This window comes from Lepidothrix coronata, unplaced genomic scaffold (genome assembly GCF_001604755.1).
Source record: "Lepidothrix coronata isolate B3197 unplaced genomic scaffold, Lepidothrix_coronata-1.0 Scaffold21, whole genome shotgun sequence".
In the NCBI taxonomy this organism is placed as follows: domain Eukaryota; kingdom Metazoa; phylum Chordata; class Aves; order Passeriformes; family Pipridae; genus Lepidothrix; species Lepidothrix coronata.
In genome coordinates this window covers 7,457,241-7,476,827 of record NW_016690201.1, presented here as the reverse complement: position 1 = coordinate 7,476,827, position 19,587 = coordinate 7,457,241, and the positions used below count along the sequence as shown (strand labels likewise).

Below are 19,587 nucleotides of genomic sequence, written 5' to 3'. Positions count from 1 at the left end.
AAATAACTATGCCTACAGTGTCTGTATCTGTACAGAGGTATAGTGTTTCTGTCTAAAAAAAGAAACACTGTAAGACTCAGTTGCTGGCTTAAGGCCTTAAGGAGAACTTCTATGCTTGAGTAGTGTAATACAGTAGTATATTTACTTAGTTTCCTGTCTATTGTATTAGTGGAATAATTATCTCTTTAAAACTTGTTGGTTATGTGTTTTATGACATGTAGCTTTTAACTATGTTTATCTGACTCACCTAGGGGCAGTATCTTCAAACTGGCTTTCTGAACTTCCCAGATGTAGTTGAAATATGTGATTTTGTCATTAGGAGTTTATTTATAACTTTTCCAGGTTGGATCTCAAAGGATCACTAGATGTAGAGGAAAAAAACCCCAAAAGTAATTATTAAAAAACATTTCTATCAGTTAACTGCTGTTGTTGGGTTTTGTTGGTTTGCTTTTTCGTCTTCTGGGGTACCTGCACTCAGCAAACTTCAGGGTCTGACTGTATGAAGTAGTTCATGCATTGGTAACAACAGGTTCCTTGCACCAGAGAACTGATGTGCAAAGGCAGTGCAGTTGCCACTGCTCGTGTTGAACAGAGTGTGGAATTTGACCCTTATGAAAGAATTGCAGAGAGGCTTTGAAATCACTGTAATACTATCGATGGATAACAGAGAGGAGCTGGGAAACAGGGAAGTTTTAGTCAATATAGAAGAACAGCATGTTATACTGCTACCTGTCCTTTGTGCCCTCTGCTGTCCTTCAGACTCTGAAAACAAGTTACTACAAAATTCTCTGATATTTTGTTTTTCCCACCTGGCATCTCTCTTAGTAACATAAAAATAAGTTCTCTTTCCTTATAGCCACCTGATAGTCTTTTGTTAGAAGGATCATCCGTGCTTGTCTGATTCAAAGGAAGACCTTTGGCATCCATATATATGCAGTGTTGAAGTCAGGATCCTGAGCAAGGAGGCCCTTGGCAATTGACCCTTGGCAATTGCCCATTAAGGCAATTTTTATTCTACATGATGGATTGAAATCTGTGTTCCTCCAATGGCTGGTTATCCTACAGGCCTCTCACCTACTGTCATGGAAGCACATGTTTTTAAAGTGTAGTAGACCTTTTACCTCCTCAGGGAGAAAACAGGTGTATTAATTGTGCAATTTTCCTGGGAAGGAAAGCCTTCATACAGTAGGATTCCACATAGGGAACTGTGCCTTTCAAGGTGCCATTGCAATCTAATGATCAAAAACGAAAGAAAGATGCCTTATATTCTCTGATGCCTGCATTTCCTTAGGTCTGTGGTTAAGGCCATATTCTCTTGATGATGAGCAAATGAAGTGCCGAGATAACACTGCGCATCAAATTCACTATTAAAAGGGAAGTTATGTTTTGGGGGCTGTTTCAAAGGTGAATTAGCAGGGACTTGGGAAGGTTGTTTTTTTTTCTTATGTGCAGTAATTCTTTAAGCTGCCTGGTTGCACATGTTGCTGGTGTCTCTCTGCCAGCTGGTGGGTTCCCAGGCAGAGTCTGTCGCGCGCACACGTCACATGGATTCCCCGTGCGCTTGCAAACACTGTCATCCCTGGAGGGGCGTGGTCCTTTGGGGGCTGAAGTGCTCAGCCATTGCGATGAGATGGTTCTGCTTAGGAATTCAGGGCACAACGTAAACCTAGCTGTGGATCGTGCCATTCCACCTTCTTTTTTTTTTTTTTTTTCATGAGCATGGGATGTGATATGATTCACAACGATATGTTTCGTCTCGTGTTGTTGCTCTCAGATCGCGCGCGTGTGAGAACACAGCGTCTCGGAAACGATTCACAAACACGGCCGCGGTGTCTGATGGCACTTTATTTGTGAAGGAAAAGGCATATGTTTGCCTTGTGGTGTGTGCCTGTGGATCAAAATGCAATGAAAAGTGAACTGACTACATCAGTATCAGGCGTGTTACTTCCAAAAAAAAAAAATGCTGAATGGTGTATGGAGATAACATACAATTTATTGATTCTCTCTGTGTGGTTTATGGCTATAATGGACTTTATGAAAACCCTAAGCCTGTCTATTTTATCTTTGTAAATAATTGACTGAGAACACTGTTCTAAATGGGATAAGTGGAATGAGATACATGCAAGGAAAAGGCTGTACAAGTAATTATATGTATACGGTACATTTCGGCCCTTTCTGGCAAAGTTCAAATAAATTTCTTCTTACTGTCTGAAAATCAGAGATGTAATTTTTGGTTCAAATCTGTTGTCACAACTACCCTTAGCTCTACTGTAATTTGCATTTCAAGTGTACTAGAATCTCTGAGCACTTCCTTTGGTTTTTTTACCGTTAATACCTGATTTCACAGTTATTTATAGCCTTGCTGTATTACTTGACTGTTGCTAATATCTCATTTACTATTCTGACCACCTTGAACAGCCCTTTTACATGATACTTCCTGGAGCGTCTAGTCTTTTATCCGCCTGGCTGTATCTTCTAATTTCTCTCTGGCTGTAAAACAATCTCATTTCTTTGCTCCAGAAAGTATTTTAATTTTGTATTGCAGGGCTCAACATGGATGCCAGGGAGCATAGTAAGGCTAATGCATAGTCAGAAGATGGAGACCTTTAAGTGTCCTAAAGAGTTGAATTTGGAGAGGCCACAGCTCATACAGCTCCTGGTTCCAACTAGGTATAGGGCCACATATATTCTGCCTAAGTTCAGATTGCCACTGAACGGAGAAGTCCATCCTCTTGCCAGTGGCACTTATTTCCACCTGGCCTTTTGTGCTGGCACTTAGTTTATCTGACTGCTAAACAAGCCAGATCAAGGATTGATCCTGCTGCAAACTAATCTTGTATTTCTTCTGGTTTGATTTTTGGGTCAGGTCTCTAACCTGCTTTATGATGCAGATGTAAGATGCAAGTGTCAGCGTAAGCAAGGTGGAGGAATAAATGACCGAGGTCAGGAGGGAGAGCAGAAAGAACCCCCACTTTTGGCAGATGTCCTGGTTTATGCTATGCATTGAAGGTCCTTGGTTGCACACTCATTGAGAACTGGCAAATAATAATTGCTGCCTTGCACAGGAGCAAAGGTCTGCCAAAAAGGTGATTGGCAACATCACTCATCTTTAAATGGCAGCAGCTTCTGGCTCTCCTGTGCAGTTTCTATTGACAAGCTCTGTCTTTAATAGGGGAGACGGATGTGAAGTCTGGCACTCCAGCCTTTGTAAGCTGTTCATCCCTGCTGCAGAGCACCCAGTGGTACAGGTTACATAAAGTAGTCTCTGCAATGTAAACTGGCATAAGTGCCTTATAGAAGATAAGCATAATTACCCAACGCCCAAGGTAGAAGCACCCATAACATTTGCCAAACAAAAATTCAGATAATTGGAATATCTGGTTTAGCACATTCTGAAATTGGCGTGTCGGACCTAAAAATCTCTGATTTGGTCTTTCTAGCTCAGTGAGTTGGATTTCCAGTTGGGAGATTCATTCAGCAGAGCTTAGGTTTTAAACCAGATATATATTAAAACCACCAAAGCCTTTGCCTCAGGGCCTGCCATGGGAGTTATATTCCTAGATAAATCAGAATACCATCTGTACTGCCAACTGGAATGTGAGAGAGTTAAGCAAGGCACCTAACAAAAATAGGTGCCTCTCTCCAGGCTACTTTAATTTTCCTAGACAATCACGGGCCTCTAAAGAGCGTATTTCAGATTGTGACTCTAAGTTACCCAAACCTAACTTACCTGAAACCCTAGGCAGGCAGGAAGCAGACAATGTTACATCATGGACTATAAGTGATGTCTGAATTGGTTAATAAATCCTGATACAGGATAGGGGATTTATTATCCATTTGCCTATAGAGGCAAATAGTTTTGACAAGACAAAATCTGATTACAGAGGGCTGCTGCTGGTGAAACAAAAGAACTGTGGTGAATGGATGGTAAATGAAGTTTATACTGTTGAACTGTGCTGATGATTTTGGCAAAGCTGATCATGGCAAACCCTGCAGAAGTTCACTCATTGGGCACCAGCAGCTTCTGTTCTGACAAAATTCACTTCCTTTTTTGATACTTACGTTGGTTATCAGGCAAAAATTCAACCACAGTTACAGGTAAATACACATCAGGGACTGCAGGGAGAAAGCTTTCCAGAAACATTACAATTAAGTGAAAACTTAGATACTTTTAATTTTAGAATGTTTACGTAAATCTATACATGTTAATGGACAGAAATGCATGTACAAATACCCTGAAGTTTACCCTGGAGTGATGTGGTAATTACCCGGTTATGAGTCGTGCGTGTTAATTTTTGCAGGTGATTTATCTGGTTTATCTGGCTTTTAAAGACATTATATTTTCCTTCTTTTCTATTTTTTTTTTTAATGCTCCTATTTTTACAACAAAGCACATATAGAATTCCTACAATTATGAGTGAATGGGGGAAGTGCAGGCAAGAGTAGACAACGAAAAGGAAGAGCTGAAGGAGAGGCAGCTACTCGGTTAATCTGTGAGGAGGTAACTGGCAATAACATGAAAACAGTGCAGGGGATGTGGCCAGAGTGGCAAGCAGAAAGGATACTTTTATCAGCATTGTTTCAAGGCAGCTATTACAGTAAGTATTAACAGAGGAAGAGAAGCAATTACAGCAGTGAACCCTAACTGAATTTTGAAATACCTTTTAATAATGTGCAGTACAGGAACTGCATCTTTACCTAAGCAACTGGGACATGTTCTGGATGTGGATGTGTCTTACTTACCTGCTTTGAGGAGAAACACAAATCCAGAGACAAATTTTAGTTTGATTTGTAATCAAGAGCTCGTGTTTATGAATTTGTAAATAAGACCTGGCATTGGCACTTTCAGTGTTGCAAATGTTTTTGTTAATGGGGCTGGGCTGTGCACAAAACCCTTCCACTGTAAGTATTTTTGAGTGCCTGATTTGTCTGAAAAATAATCAAAGATACAGATTATATGAACCTTTAATATTCATTGTTATTTACTTCTGAAAGGTTCAGCTGGTTTGCTTTGTGATTGCTTTTCTAAAAGAATTGCTGCATTGTAATCAATTTACTGTGTGCAGTTTTAAATGTCAGGGACATTTTTGTTACTTAACCTGCAGACTCATGCAGGAAGGGATGAGGCAGACTTTTTGAAGTAAGGCTATCTTAAGGTTTAACTGCTAAAAGATTTCAGGTTCAGCATATCCAAGTACAGTATATGCTTTGTTATTTTTTGCCTTTTTTTTTTTTAATTTAAAGTTGAGCTGCGTTTCGGGAAGCAGCTGAGGTGCATTAATTCAGGAATATTTTTCATTCCATTTTTCTGATGATTCTTTTAAATTTGATAAGTATAAAACCTAATGACTGATTGCTTTTGAATATTGACATTATGTTTGAAAATTTTGGGGAAAAGGTTTCTTTTTCATCAAAACAGATATTTGGGTGTATAATTCAATTAAAATCTCATAATCATAAAACATTTAAAGAAGCAAACTGCTCTGTTAACTAATTTGAAGAAAAGAACTTTTTAAATGGAACTCCATGGAGCTTTTGTAGATATGTAGGCCTCTCTTCACTGCTGGTTGAGTTTATTTAAAGAGCTTTTCTAGTCACCTTTGAACCCAAATGATTTCTCCAGATGTACCGAAGTGAACAATGTAAAAATCTTGCTGCTTCAGCAGAACAGGATCCAGCTGGCAGGGAACTGGATCTGCAAGTCATTGGTTACAGCTGTGTTTCGATTTATGTGATGGTTGAAAAAATAAATTACTGGATTAAATGGCTAGAAAGAGGACTCTTTGTTTAGCCCTTGTGTGGGGACTGAAAGTGTTTATGGTGCTGTTTTCTTCAGAGCCTTTGCAAAGTAAGCTGGACAAATAGACTTATTCAAAACTTCTCTGAAATGTTTTGCATTCAGCTTTATTTCTTTACAGAAGAAACTGTATGTTTTTGTATAATGCTCTCAGCCAGCAACCGCTTTTAAGGTCTCTTGGCCTTTGAGAGTGGCGGTCGCATTTTAGCAATGTCTTTTAGGCACTGCAGTTTATCACTGGAAGGCAAGTTTCCTTTTGTTAAAGGTTTTCAAATGCATTTCTTGGCATGCACACAAATACATGTAGGGACTCTGTCAAACTCATAACTTTTTAATGGGTTTAATATTTCAGCTTTGTATACCACTTACCTTTTGCTCTACATAATAATGCTGATGTAATTGTAAATTGGGTGCACAATAATTTACAGAGCAGGCACAATGAAATCAGAAACCAATGCCAAGTGTTTGGATTATCGTATATCTTATTTTAATGTTCTAACGATGGTGATTATGTCTTATTACCTGATATCCTGATTCTGCAAAGATTTGCATCCTTAATTTTACTGAACAGCTCCACTGTCTTTGATAAGGCTGAGTGGTAAATAGAGCTCACAACAGCTTTGTTAGCTATTTTGCTAAGAGATGTGCTGGGGTTTCTTTAATCTTTATAAGGTTGTGGTCCTGTGCAATCCCACGAGCTGCCTTTTCTACTGGAGGTAGCTTGGATTGAAGGAGTTGAGATGTAACTTCATGCAGTGACTCCACTGAAGTCACTGGGTATTTTGCCACTGACTTCTCTTAGGCTACAATTTCACTTTCAGAACTAGATTTTAATGCTTTTACTAATAACAAATATCCCAAGACCCCAAAGTGATTTCTCTTAAGTAGAGAAACTGCTTGTGAAGCGATATGCTACCAAATGTGAACAAAAGATTTGGTATTAGACCAACAGGAATTTTGAAGACTTCTTGCAGAAGCTATGAAAAGCTAAATAATAGCATAGAACTTTCAGTCACGACAGACAGTGAGCATATAGTGCATTTTTTAAAGCTTTAGCTGGCTTTCAGCGTAATAGTTTGCAAAGCCAGGAGCTTTTCAGCACTTATATCTGTTTATTCAGCAATATTTCCTAGTAATTATTTTAGGCTGACCATTTAGTTTCATTTTACAGTCATAAAGCAGTCCGTAGCTGTAGCCGAGTATCGGTTACATTCTATTTATTAAAACATTTCTAAAACAGTGCTTAAACACGGGAAATTATGGTTGTGATTAGATCGTAAGTGTTGTCCTATCAAGATCTAATTACTTTTCTAAGAACAGTTTGCACAAATCGTTTTCAAAGGGCTGCCTTTACAAAATCCTACAAAGTGCTGACCAAGAAGAGCTAAATACCAGAACAGTTCTTTTCCGAGGCAAAAATGAAATCAAACAAGTTGACCAAGTTCCATCATAAGCCACCCTCAGAAATACCAGAGAGAGGCTTAAAATATTTTAAATAGAATATTTCCCCTCCCCCCTTTTTTATTGTTGTCCCTGAGAAGCATTATTACATTAAGAGCCATGCGACAGAAAGTCATGGTGATGCAGAATAAATAACCATAATGTATCAAAAGCAGACAAAGGTGTGATTGATCTGTCTGGAATTGGCAGACTCTTTCGCTGTGTCAGGCTGTTTCTTTGATCAATGAAGGTATAGCCTCTGACCTTTAAAAAAAATCAATGAGATTGATTGAAAGGAGAGCGAGAACTATGAGAATGCAGGATAGCTTTAACCTTCACTGTCTAGAAAATTTAAAATATTCCAGTTTTGCAGGCATGGAACCTGCTATTTTGTATTTTCTTCTTAAAAGGCTTTGCTTTTCCCCAACCTGCTTTTGAAACCTCTTAGAACAAGGCTGTAGAAATGGTGTGTCCGAATGTTTCTCACAAATGTTTATCTTCAGATCACATCGTTAAGAAAATAGGAAGGTTTTTTCCCATAGCAGAATTCTGTACATTCTGTTACTGTTTGCAGCATGCACTGAATGTCTTTAATTTCCTTTTATAAACTCAGATTCTTATGTGGCATATACGTATCCAAGAATTGGTGCTCTGAGAAATAGTTCAGGTCGTTTCAGAGACATTATTCGTCCGAATAAAGTGACTTGTACTGCACTATTTCAGGATCAGGTCCACTGATGATTGCAATAATAGTGTGTAACCAGCATGGAGGGATGAATTCTGGGAATAAACAGCATCTTTTGGTGATCTAGTTCTACGTAATCTTGCGTTTTGATCAATTATATATGTATGTATATATATACATGTATGCCTGTATACCTGATTAGTCAGGAAACAGTAAAAATGTCATACTAGAAAATTTATGAAGCGGGATTTTTAAAATAGTGCTTGGCACTTTACATCTTTCTTATTGAACAGACTGCAAATGCAGACTTGAGTGCTTAGTGAAAAACAGTTTTTTGAACAGTTGGAGTTTCATTTTAGTACTGGGCCCTTTCTTCACATTGTGCTGATGCTGTATTAAGCAGTAACACAAATCAATTAGTGATGTAAGTATAAAAAGTGTTCATAAATAGAAAAGTTAATTCATTCATTATTTCATGCTTTCAAAGCTGAAGGAAACATAGGTCAAAAAAAGAATATATGTCATAGTGGTTTGTTTTCACAAATAATTACTTTTTTTAATTGAAAATGTTGGTGAAATCAAGGTCTATTGAATAGTATTCACACACAGAGTAATTCAAACTGCAATAATTTCTGCTGTCATATGTCTTTGTTTTAATAAAGGGCAGGTAAATTGACAAGTCAGCAAGGAGACGGTATAATAGCATTTCTTGAGTAAGATGGAGCTCGCGTAGGAAGAGAAGGATATTGCTGTTTCTCTGTAATTTTATTTCTGTGATTTCCTTTCTGTAATAGGTTGCGTAGGCTCTACATATTTTTAATACTTCATAATCAGGTGGGAATTTCAGCTAAGTTACAAAAGGCACTCTTACTAAATAACAAGACAGTCTGGGTGTAACGTTTGTAAAGAGGAAAATAGGAGGGTAGGTTTGTTTTTTTTTTTTTTGTGACAGATCTGGAACTAGATAGCTGTGGGAATTTTCTGAAGTCTTTATCTCTTTGGTGTTCATCAGTGAGGTGAGAAGGTGTTATGGACAGAACTATGGACTAGGTCATTCTAACTAGGCATGGGTCATTCTAACAGTGTCACTGTTCTAAGTCATTTACATGCTACATTAAGAGAAACTAAACCTTTTATTTTATGAATACACTTTCCATGTGCACTGTGATGAAGAAACTTTTGCTTCTAGAAAGAGGGATGAGTGTGTTGCGTCCCAATTGGAGCACACTGAGAATATGAAGATGAGAACTGTAAAATCAGAATAGTGTTCAATATTAGTGCATTTCTCCCCTCCTGTTAGATACATTTTGATTTTGTTCCAATAATATTTAATTCTTGTCATCACATTCTCCTAAAGTTATTATTTGTTATTCCAGAGAGTCCTTATCTGTCACACAAAGTTTGCATTAATATTGCAAATCACCTTACTCTTGTTGTCTAAGAAACAAAAGGCTCATCCTATGTTTGGGTGGGTTTTGAAAACTGACATGCATGCCCAGCCTCACCTCCCCTCCCTCTCTGTCCAAAAGTAATAATCCAGGAAACGCCTTCTTTTTCCTTTTTTTTTTTTTTTTTTTAAATTTTTTGGTGCTTTCAGCAATGGCTGCTCCTTTTTCTGTTCTTCGTGGACACAAACTACATCTTTCCAGTGTGGATGAGGATGCTGTCCCCTTGTGGATGATGCTCACAGTCTTAGCTGCTGCCTGCAAAACTGAGCAGTGCCCTTCAGCCAGTTTAAGGTGGTGTCTGGTGCAGTGCATTCATTTAACATTACTAAAGGACAAAATTAAGGTTCTTTTTGTATCTCATGCCCCTGTCAACTAAATCTTTCCCAGAAAAGAGGCAAAGCTGAGGTCATTTTTTTCCATCTGTGAGGGGTCAGTGACTGCAACAATCGTTCCTGGCTGAGGCATAAGCCTGTAAAAAACACCTATGCTAGCAGCTGAATCATTTTCTAGGCCAATTTTTTATGTTTCAACTAATGAAAACAGCTGGGTCATTAAATCCAGCAATCGATCTCCAATTATAACCTGTCTTGGACAGCACGGCGCCCTGCCCCGGCAGGTGCCCTCCCCGCAGACAGACCCCCGACCTCGGCCTCTGCCTCTGCCCTGAGACACCAATTTGCTGCCCCATCCCACACCCACTTTCTTGCTTTTCTAGGAGCACAAATTCCTCCCCAAAATATCACTGCCATGGCACGGGGGCTAATTGTGCTATCCAGCATTCACGGTGCTGTGTGGACTGAGGCCACCGTACGTTCGGTCTTTCCAGCTGAGAAGCAGATCTATGGTTAAAAAAGGTGTGGTTCTGCTTGGAAACAGAGGCAGTGTGTGCAGGCAGTGATGTAACTGTAAATCTATCGGGGTTTTCTTTCACTATTATTATCTGAGTCTATCAACAGAATAAATCAAATTAAAGTGACCAAAATTCCAGATACCTGCTAGCTGGATTCTTTCTTTCCTCCTGAGAAAGTGAGAGTACGATATGTGGCAATTGCTGGAGCATTTTTATGAAAAGATTTTCAATCTTTTCAGGGTCTGCACAGGAATAAAAAAAAAAAAGTTAAATGGTTGACATTTAATCTTCATACAGCGAATAATAATTACAGGCAAGAATTTAAAGTGGTTTTGCTCATAGTCAAATCTGATGGTTCTTTCCTCCTTGCATTTCATGAGGATTTACTGTACTGTGGATGCAAAATGTAAATGATGGGCAATTCCGTGAAATTCAGACATGCACACAAAACTGTCTTTCCAACTTTTTCACACTTACCCTCAAACTGAAAATGGATTTTCCTGGTGGCTGATTAACCAGAAATGAGTTGTTTCTAACTAGATTGAGGGGAGGAGGGTTCTGTAATATTGGATTAGTGAAAGGAGTGAACAGCTTCAGTTTAATTCAACTAGTCTTCTATTTTTAATCTCCAAGGAAACAGCTGACTTGAATGTTAATTAAACAGCAGTCTTTGATCCACCCAGCCACTCCCGGAGGCATAATAATAATATATAAGGGCACAGCAGCAAATATATAATAGGTACACTTAAAGGAGTGCATCTAATCTCACCATATTCACATTTAAAACATTCCTTGCCGACCCACTCTTATGTTATTTAAATAGGGGAAGGGGAAAAGAGGGGAAAATGCTAAGTAAGTTAAACTTTGATGGTCTGAAGGTAGGGCAGCAGAGCAAGTGTGAGTTCCTGTTTTGAGGATGTATAAGGGTTAATGATTAGAAGAGTGGAATCAGGAAAGACCTTAAGCCCAGATCTATGACAGTGGTAATTGAGCTGATTGATTACGACATCTCGTTTCAGACGACTATTGATTTAATCTAGTCTGCAGTCCCATTGGCCCCAGAGGTGCTCCCGAGTGAGGCTCAGCACTTGAACCTGGGTACTCTTCCCTTCTCACCGTCTGGATATAAATTTCCAGAATCTTGCAACCATTTATAATTTTCACTCATCTTCTCGTGCTTTTATTCAGAAGCTTCTAATTTCATCAGGCTAATGTTTTTAACCGTTGAGGGGACAGACGCAGGGAACATGAAATGGCACAGACTGAAAAGGGTGGGTTTTTTTGAAAAAAAAAAAAAAAAGGCAAGGCAGAGAGCCGGGACTATGTGGCTAGTATTTGCATCTGTTGTTTCTGATTCGCAGAGCTAGCAAAGGCTGCTTTTGGAGGCAGTCCACAAAGCTGGGCTATCAGTAGGCAGTTTGCTGTACGCGCACGTTCAATTATTAAAATAGTAGACTTTTTTTTCTGTCTGATAGCCATAGCGAGGTCATGACATTAATTTATCCAGGGTATTGTGGGTAACTATACAGAAAAAAAGCATAAAGGGCACAGATGCTGGAGCAGCAAAAAATGGATGGGTCTGAGCAAAAGGAGATTAAGAGGCGATGACCAATCTAATGTACGTATAGCAGTAAGAAGCCGGCATCCGTCACAGACTGTTGATGGCAATAAGTATTTTAAGCCATGCTGTGCATGTGGTAATTTTTTATTTTTTTTTTATACCTCAGTAAATGCTAAGCTGAATGCTGTAATCCTGTATTTTTTCAGTTTCCCAAATCTGATTTTGGTCTTGTTTTTGTTGTCTCATGCTTGGTGTTCTTCGCTCGCTCTCTGTCTGTGGGTGTGTGTCTGTCTCTGTCTCTCCCTTTTCACTGAGATTACAAACTTAACTGTTTCCTAATTGTCTACTTTCCTCCGTCCTTTTCCTAAGAAATTAATTGCCATCACCACGGCCGGTCATAAGCGCGTACTAGCTGGGCTTAGGGCGTGTACCCCGGCGTTTTGGCTTTCTGTCTTTACTTCGGGGCTGCGCGGTGTTTTCTTTTGGACCTTTCCTGCAAGTGGATGCCCTTCACCTTTGCTGCTGCCTTAAGGTTGCCAAAACCTGGCTACCTGAGCCGGGACTGCGGTGCAGCACTGCATCCTGGGACCTGCCCGCCCGGCTACGCCGAGTGCTTCTACGGCACCAGGCAGCTCTGAGAATTGGCTGGCGAATTGCGTATCACCTGTCCCCCCCTCTGGTAAATAATTTTTATACCGCGAATCACAGTGGTGTGGTATTGTCTGGAAAAGTAATTCCCAAATACTGTTGGCGTAAAAAGGGAAAAGCCGAAAGACTGTCAACACCGTAAGTCATTAAAGTCCCTTGCCTTAAGAACAAAGGAACAAGGTAAAACTGCACACAATAATTATGCTCTGTGGATTTTCATAGCCTGTCAGACAACTTGTGCCTGTGTTTCAGTTATCAGCCTTTGTGCTTTGTTTTGTGTTGTGTATTTTATGTACGCGTCTTGAGTTTCTGTGTGTGTGTGTATTTGGTGTACGTGTATGTGTTCAGGCTTCTCTACCAACACGGAGCAAATACCATACAGAAAAAATACACAAGTGTAGCTCAAACATGCATTTTCAGGACTCAGTGTGGTGGTGAGGGTGTATTGCCATTGTTCTCTCGCAGTGCTCTCTCTGACTCAAGCAGCTTCTATTTTATATTTTATTTTAATTAAGAAGTCTAAATAAATAAATAAAAAAAGAAAAGAGAAAAAAAAATTTGCTTAGTCCAGTTAAATGCCAGTTGAAGTCCAGAAACTCACGGTTTCAGCACAGTGAATGGTGATTCAGACCCTGGCAGGGTTTTGGCTATGAGACAATTCCTACTTATAAAGAGCACAATGAAGGGGGGGAAAGATAGCATTAATTTTGAGGAAGATTAATATTAGTCTTTTAAGGTTCATTATTTTCTGAAGAAGTGAATCCTTGTAGCTTTTGAGAGCTAGCATGTCCTTCCCACTGGTATTTATTCGAGCAAAGGAAAAAATGAAGAAGGCGTAGAATAAACTCCTAAGACTGTTCAAGAATTACTGGCATTATTTCTCTCTACATCACGTGTGAGCCTGGGTTGCCTGCTATTCCTGAGGCAGAGGATCGAGGATGAAAGTCTGTGTGTCAGAGCCTGTTTTCACAACTGCATTTGGAGATCTGTCTTATTGATTAGGAAAAAAAGGGGGTGGGAATAGGAGTGTGAGGTGAGGGGAGGACCGACTGACTACTGGCTTATTGCAGCTCAAGACATTTTCTTCCGGAAAGATGTCAAACAACTGAGACACAGCAACAGAGGAAGTAGAAAGGTGGAAAAATAAGAAGAGGGACCCTTTGGAAGAAATGAAGGCATTCCTTATGAGAGCCTTGAGGTTTTTTGTTTTTTGTTTTTTTTTTTCTTCTAACATCTGACCCACAAGGGCTAGAGTGACAGCGTCATGCAAATACTGCAGTCCAGCAGGTCTGAGAGAGGGTGGATGCTAGAGAGTGAGTTAATGTTAATGATGAGTGCAGTGAAAATACCAGCCGATACCACCCCCTCCACACACAACTGCTCTGAGTCAGCATCCGCTGCTTTGCCTTGCCTTTTTGTGCGTGTGTGTGTGTGTATGTGCGCGCGCATGTGTATGTGTGTGTGTGCGTGTGTGTGCTGGTGACTGTGTGTGTGCATGGAAGGTAAAGCCAGTCAGTCAGTGAGAAGCAAAGGTACGTTCGAGAGCAACTAAAATCTGACTGATTTCCATCTTCAGAGCATCAGATGTATTCCCTAAAGAGGATGGGTCTATGCGATGGGGGTGGTATAATTATGTTAATGTCATATTTATAGAGGGGAGAGATTTTTCATTCTAATTATTGATTTGAAAGCTGTGGTCAAAATTGTTTGTTAAATCATGATCAGCTTTAAAAAAAGAAATTGAATGAAATCTAGGGGCTGCTATACATATATATCTCTCTCATATATATATATTTTGTTTCATTTAACTATTTTGTGTCTGAGGCATAACTGATTGAATGGTGCACAGTGACAAAGAAACGGCTCTTATATAATGTTGCATTATATCATCAGCTGAAATAATATTTTAAATAATCCAAAATGTTCTGAAATCTGAAGTATCAGTGTGGAGGGGAGGGTGAAGGGCAGGGGTGGGGGCGGGGGGCACTGGCAAATCTTTTCTTCGGCAGAGCACTCTGTACAGCTTTCTTGTAAATGGATGATTCACCTGTTCGACCAGCAGAGATTCTAATTCTTCCCCCCCTCTTCTCTTTTTTTTTTTTTTTCCTTTTTAAAGCTGAACGGCTTCCCGAAGAGCACTGAGTTTTCTATGCCAGATTCTGCTCCAGTGGCTAGGACCTTTATGGCTGCTGTTTCTTTTGCTCTGGGATCTGATGGAGAGAAAAAAAAAATAAAAAAAGCCACGGTGGATCTTGTCCCTAAAGTAGAAATTTTCTTTTTCATTCTGCAAACAAGGCTAAAGATCGGAGGAGAATGAATGCAAAAGTAATTCAGGATTGTGGTCGTGCCATTAAAAGTGTTCGGCTTCAGAACAAAATTATTCGGGAAATCCGAGCATTTCTTCTTACTGTATCGACAGTATTTGAAAGTTATGTGTGCTTTGAGTAATCTGGTTCAAGTGACAACAATCTCTGCATGTCAATGTTTTCTGCAGCTTATGGAGTGAAGTATAGTTTTGCCATTGGAAAGGAAGAAGCTTTTTGTAGCAGTCTGTAGAAGGATTAAATGTTGAACGTGGGGAAGAGGCAAAAAGTGAATACACGCCCAAAGGTTATCCTTGCATCGTGAATGGGTTTAAAGTACTCTGCAACCCAGGGCCCACCTGAACAGTAGGACTGAAAGTATAATGGGGAAATATTTCAATTAGAACCCCCTTAACAAGCATTTAATCCTTCTTTCAGGCATTAAGGAAAATATAATAAAATTGTTACTGTACAAATCTGCTGGAAGCAGATTTTTAACCCGTTTATAGAGGCTTCCCTCAGATGCATTATAATAATATGGCTGCTTGCAAGATGAAGCAGTGAAGATTTTTTTCCTGTGTTCTTTGTTTTTTCTTTTCAAAAGTTAAGGACTATACTCTCAGAAAAGTCTGTTCGGTCAGCTGATACATTGTTTGAATGTATGTATGTGTCTTGCCTGCTTATTTGATCTTTTCTGCCCCCTACTTGAAACTGTGGTTTGTTTATCTGGGGGGAAGGAGGGGTTGTTGATTTGGGGGGATGCTGTTTTTAGGGTTTTTTGGGGGGGTTGTGTGGGGTGTTTTTTTTAACAATAGCAGTGAAAGTTTTGCTGACAGCGATTATGACTACTAAGCAATTCAGTTTATTGGAAGACGAATTCTACTGGACCATATCGGACTTTTCCTAGTCCCTGAGACCCTAACTTGTGAGGTTTTTTAGCAACAATCACAAGTCAGGCTCTTGGGACCTAGGCGGAGGGGAACCAGCAGCTTTGGACTGTGATTGTTTCTCTGCAGAATTTAGAGAACCAAAGGAGCTTTCCTTGTCTCGAAGGGTAAAAAGGAAAAGATACCTATTTCAAATGTTAAGCAACACAACTGTTCCTAAAAGAAAAAAGAAAAAAAAAATCTAAACAACTGCTATCCATTGTACAACATTAGGAAGTTACATATTTATATGTTTAGAAAACTGAACTAAATGCCATGTAACATTTAGAATTAAAATTTAATCTGAATACCAGTTTGCACCTAAAAAAAAAAAGCCCAAACAACAAAAACAACAAAACCCCCCTCTCAAAACTGATACTAAAATATACAAAAGGCTTTCAACTATAGTATTACTATTACTATTATAGAAAATTCTGATAATTACCACAAAGTATAGAGTCATCCTGACTGTTGCAGCATTAACTTTTAAAACATAAAACAAAAACACTGATGTTTGAGGCCTAGAAAACATTCATTCTATTGTTTGAATAATGATTTCAGTCTACAGGAAAACTGTTGCTTAGCTTTTCCTGTAACATGGGACAAAGAGTATTTTGTAGTTAATTGCCATCTTTTTTCTTTGTCCAAGTGAAAACACAATATGTCATTTAAAATATTCTCTCATTTAATTTACATTTTAATCTGAGATGGAATATTGGTTTAAAAATCATACTACAGCATTAAAATCACTTTGCACCCAGAATCACTTTCTTGTACCTGTTCAACTTAAAGTGAGCCACCAGTACTCTAAGTACCAGACCCAACTTCTAGCTTCTCCATCACTTTTTGCATTTTTCACCCCTCTGACAAAAAGCAGTGTGAGCTTTAGATTGTCCCTCATGTGTTAAGTACTTCACTGACTTTGCATAAGAAGATTCACAAGCAAACGAGGTATTTCACAAGCACACTGTTCATTAAACTCAAACTTCCTATCTACAACACAGAATATGATTTGTATTTCTTAATATTTTATAGGTGGTTTAGTTCTGAGTAATTTTTCTCTGTTTCCTGTGTCTAACCAAGATGCTGCAAGACCTTGTTGATGCATCAGACTTCACTGAAACAAAGACTTCACACAGATCAGGCATCTAAACTATTTGTTCATTTCAGAAGTGGTATTTTGGCTGCAGTATATTTTTTCCACTTGCGTGGGAGGAATTGTGTTTTATTGTAAGCATCAACACTATTGTTAAAATAAATGGTTCTTATCTGTTAGTATAATACTTTTTCTTCTTGTCTTGTTTTCTTAAGAGACAGAAACTGTGCGCTGTACATAGTTTTCAAGTTGCTCAAGATATAATTAGTCTTTAAATAGTCATAAAAATATTGCCTTAGCAATTACAATGATGATACAGTTCCTGTAAATATGCAGTTCTTTTCTTCGTAAACTGTCAGTCCCACATGCTAAGAACACCCAAAAGAGCGACTTGCAAAAATTTAGATACAGACGTAACTTTTTAACACAGACATGATATTCAACATTGACTTCTGTTTAGGCAGTATTGGAGAAGTCAATCTGAATGTGTACAGGAAGGGCAAACACACCCAGCTAGGTGCTACACTCCTCAAGCCCTTCAGCAGCAATTGACATGTGTTCTGTACAGCAGTTTTCAATCCTGAAAACAGATTATTTAAGATACTGATCAGCTGAACAGGTATTCTGTTCATTCAAGCTGCATAATGAGATAAAACCATATTGCGTGTTGGTATATACATGTCAATATGCAATTTAAATTACGCATAGTATTTATCAAAATAAAAATCCTTATAGATTTAATCAGCTATACGGTGCACGTGTCTGTGCATATTAAAGATTTTCGTTGCATTTATTTTTCAATCGGCAAAATTTACTTGAATGAGGGTAGTTCACATTCAGCACTCTGAATTCGCTTTGCATTTAACACTGTGAGTGCAGCGAAGGTGAAACTCTAGTGTGAAACATTTGGTCTGTCAGTCTGAAGATTTCAACTATGCTCTGCTCTGCACTGAGAGTGAGAAGAAAATGAATTATTAGAAACCCCTGCCTAGTGTATTTGGTGCTACAGCAAAAAGCTGTAAAAATGCAGTCCTGCCTCTGCATTACTGCTTGAACTGGGATGACTCCAGTGGCTCTGCTATGCCCATTGTACTCAGTGCTGCCCCTTGCCATAGAGATGAAAAAGTTGGTGCATTGCCTTCCTCTTTTCCTCCTCTCTCTTCTTCCCCAGTCTCAACACAGCCAAGCCAACCTCAGGTACACAGGTAGGGCAGAGGTGGATGAAGGGGAGGGAGAATCACGGTCTCCACTCGGGCAAAATTCCCACCAAGACTAACAAGATATAGTCCTGGGGCTATGTGACAATGCCTACAGACACCATATAGAAAGCAGTCTTATTTACCCTGTGAGAGTATATGAAAGCTGTCTCTATTATCACAAATAAATAGAAAGCATCATCTTCAATATGCTATGCTTAGATATATGTACAGAATTTCAATATACTCTCATTTCTATATGACTTGATGTTGTTTCAGTGTAAAATGCATTTAAATGCTATTTAATATGTGTTTTCAGAGTAATCAGCTTGTGCTACAACAAAAACAAAAAACCAAAACACAAGCTCTTGCAAAGGGGGAGGAAGAGAGAGAGAGAGAGAGAGAGAGTGAAAATGATGTGTGGTGCATACAAAAAAGGAATGATATTAACAATTCGATGAATTCCTAGTTGGTAGACCAGACTGAGCCAGACGCATATATTAACGGCTGTCTGCTGCTGATGTGAGCCTGCTCAATGCGGTGGAAATGAAGGATCACCTAGTCCCTGACACCAGCTTATTTGTACGTTTTAATTTTAAAAAGGAAAATCACTGTTTTACATAAACATCTTAACCCCTACATGATTTTTTTTCTTTTTTCCTCTCTCATATTGTTTGCTAATTTACTGTCAACTTAAAGTGCTGTTTAGCTACAGCCCAACAAAAACATCAGTCAAAAAGCAGAGGGAAGTATTAGCTTCTCTTTTGTCTGACATGTACAATTGAGTTATTATTATGATAATTGTCTACTTTAATTTTTAGTCTTCATGGGAGATGCAACAATTTTCCAGAGCTTCATTTTGGAAGCATTTTAAGTTTCAACAAGATACCATTTCATATTTAACCCAAACAATAAAATTTAAAAAAAATGCTTATAGCTCAAGATGAGGTGATTTGATCAATTCTTTTCATTAACCTGAAAGTCTTTAGCACTTAATATAATATTACATGTATGGGGCAGGATTCCTTTTCAAACCACATAAACTCTCGGATCCATTAATACAGTGCTGAAGACTGTTACATGAGTCAAGGGAATTCCACTCCAAGTTAATTACTGTTGGAATTAGAGGAAAGAATATTTTACTCAAAGTTGTATAACAAGAATCTACAATTATCACATTTCGGGGCATTGCTCTGTTCATTTGATGAAAAATGTCAATGAAGTTTAACAGAAGATGTTCTGCCTTTCCATGGGTAATGAAAATCGGCACGTTCACAATAAGCTAACACAACATTTTCAGTGTGTTAATATGCAGTGCAGAAGAAAATTCTGCAGGCAGTAAATGTAGCCATCATTTTGATTTGCCCGTGTGATGATTAGGCTCAATTCCTGAGTGGGTACATAATTTCACACTGAAAAGCAGTCATCTCCTCTTAGGGACCAACTGTAGCCTACCAAGAAAAAACAGAATTAAAGAATGCCTGAGGTCTATAACTAGCTAGGTAGTCAGATAGATACAGACAATGGGAAAAAATATCTGGAATACTATAAAAGTGCTAGCTGAAACTGTATCGCTCGATTATAAGTTGATTTATTTTATTATGTTCATTTAAAGTATTTTTGTCCAAACAACATAT

The 19,587-nt window shown here is 38.7% G+C and overlaps 1 protein-coding gene across 14 annotated transcripts in view; it reads left to right on the top strand.

The window, feature by feature from the left end:
* Positions 1-16,939, top strand: part of LOC108493986 — a 288,034-nt gene extending 271,095 nt beyond the window's left edge. For 13 of the 14 annotated variants that reach the window (XR_001873682.1, XR_001873683.1, XR_001873684.1 and 10 more), the window contains one exon: positions 14,546-16,939. The gene's annotated coding sequence lies outside the window, so the exon portion shown is untranslated. The remainder of the gene's footprint in view (positions 1-14,545) is intronic. The other variant, XM_017808034.1, reaches the window with a different exon arrangement.
* Positions 16,940-19,587: the final 2,648 nt, after the last annotated feature.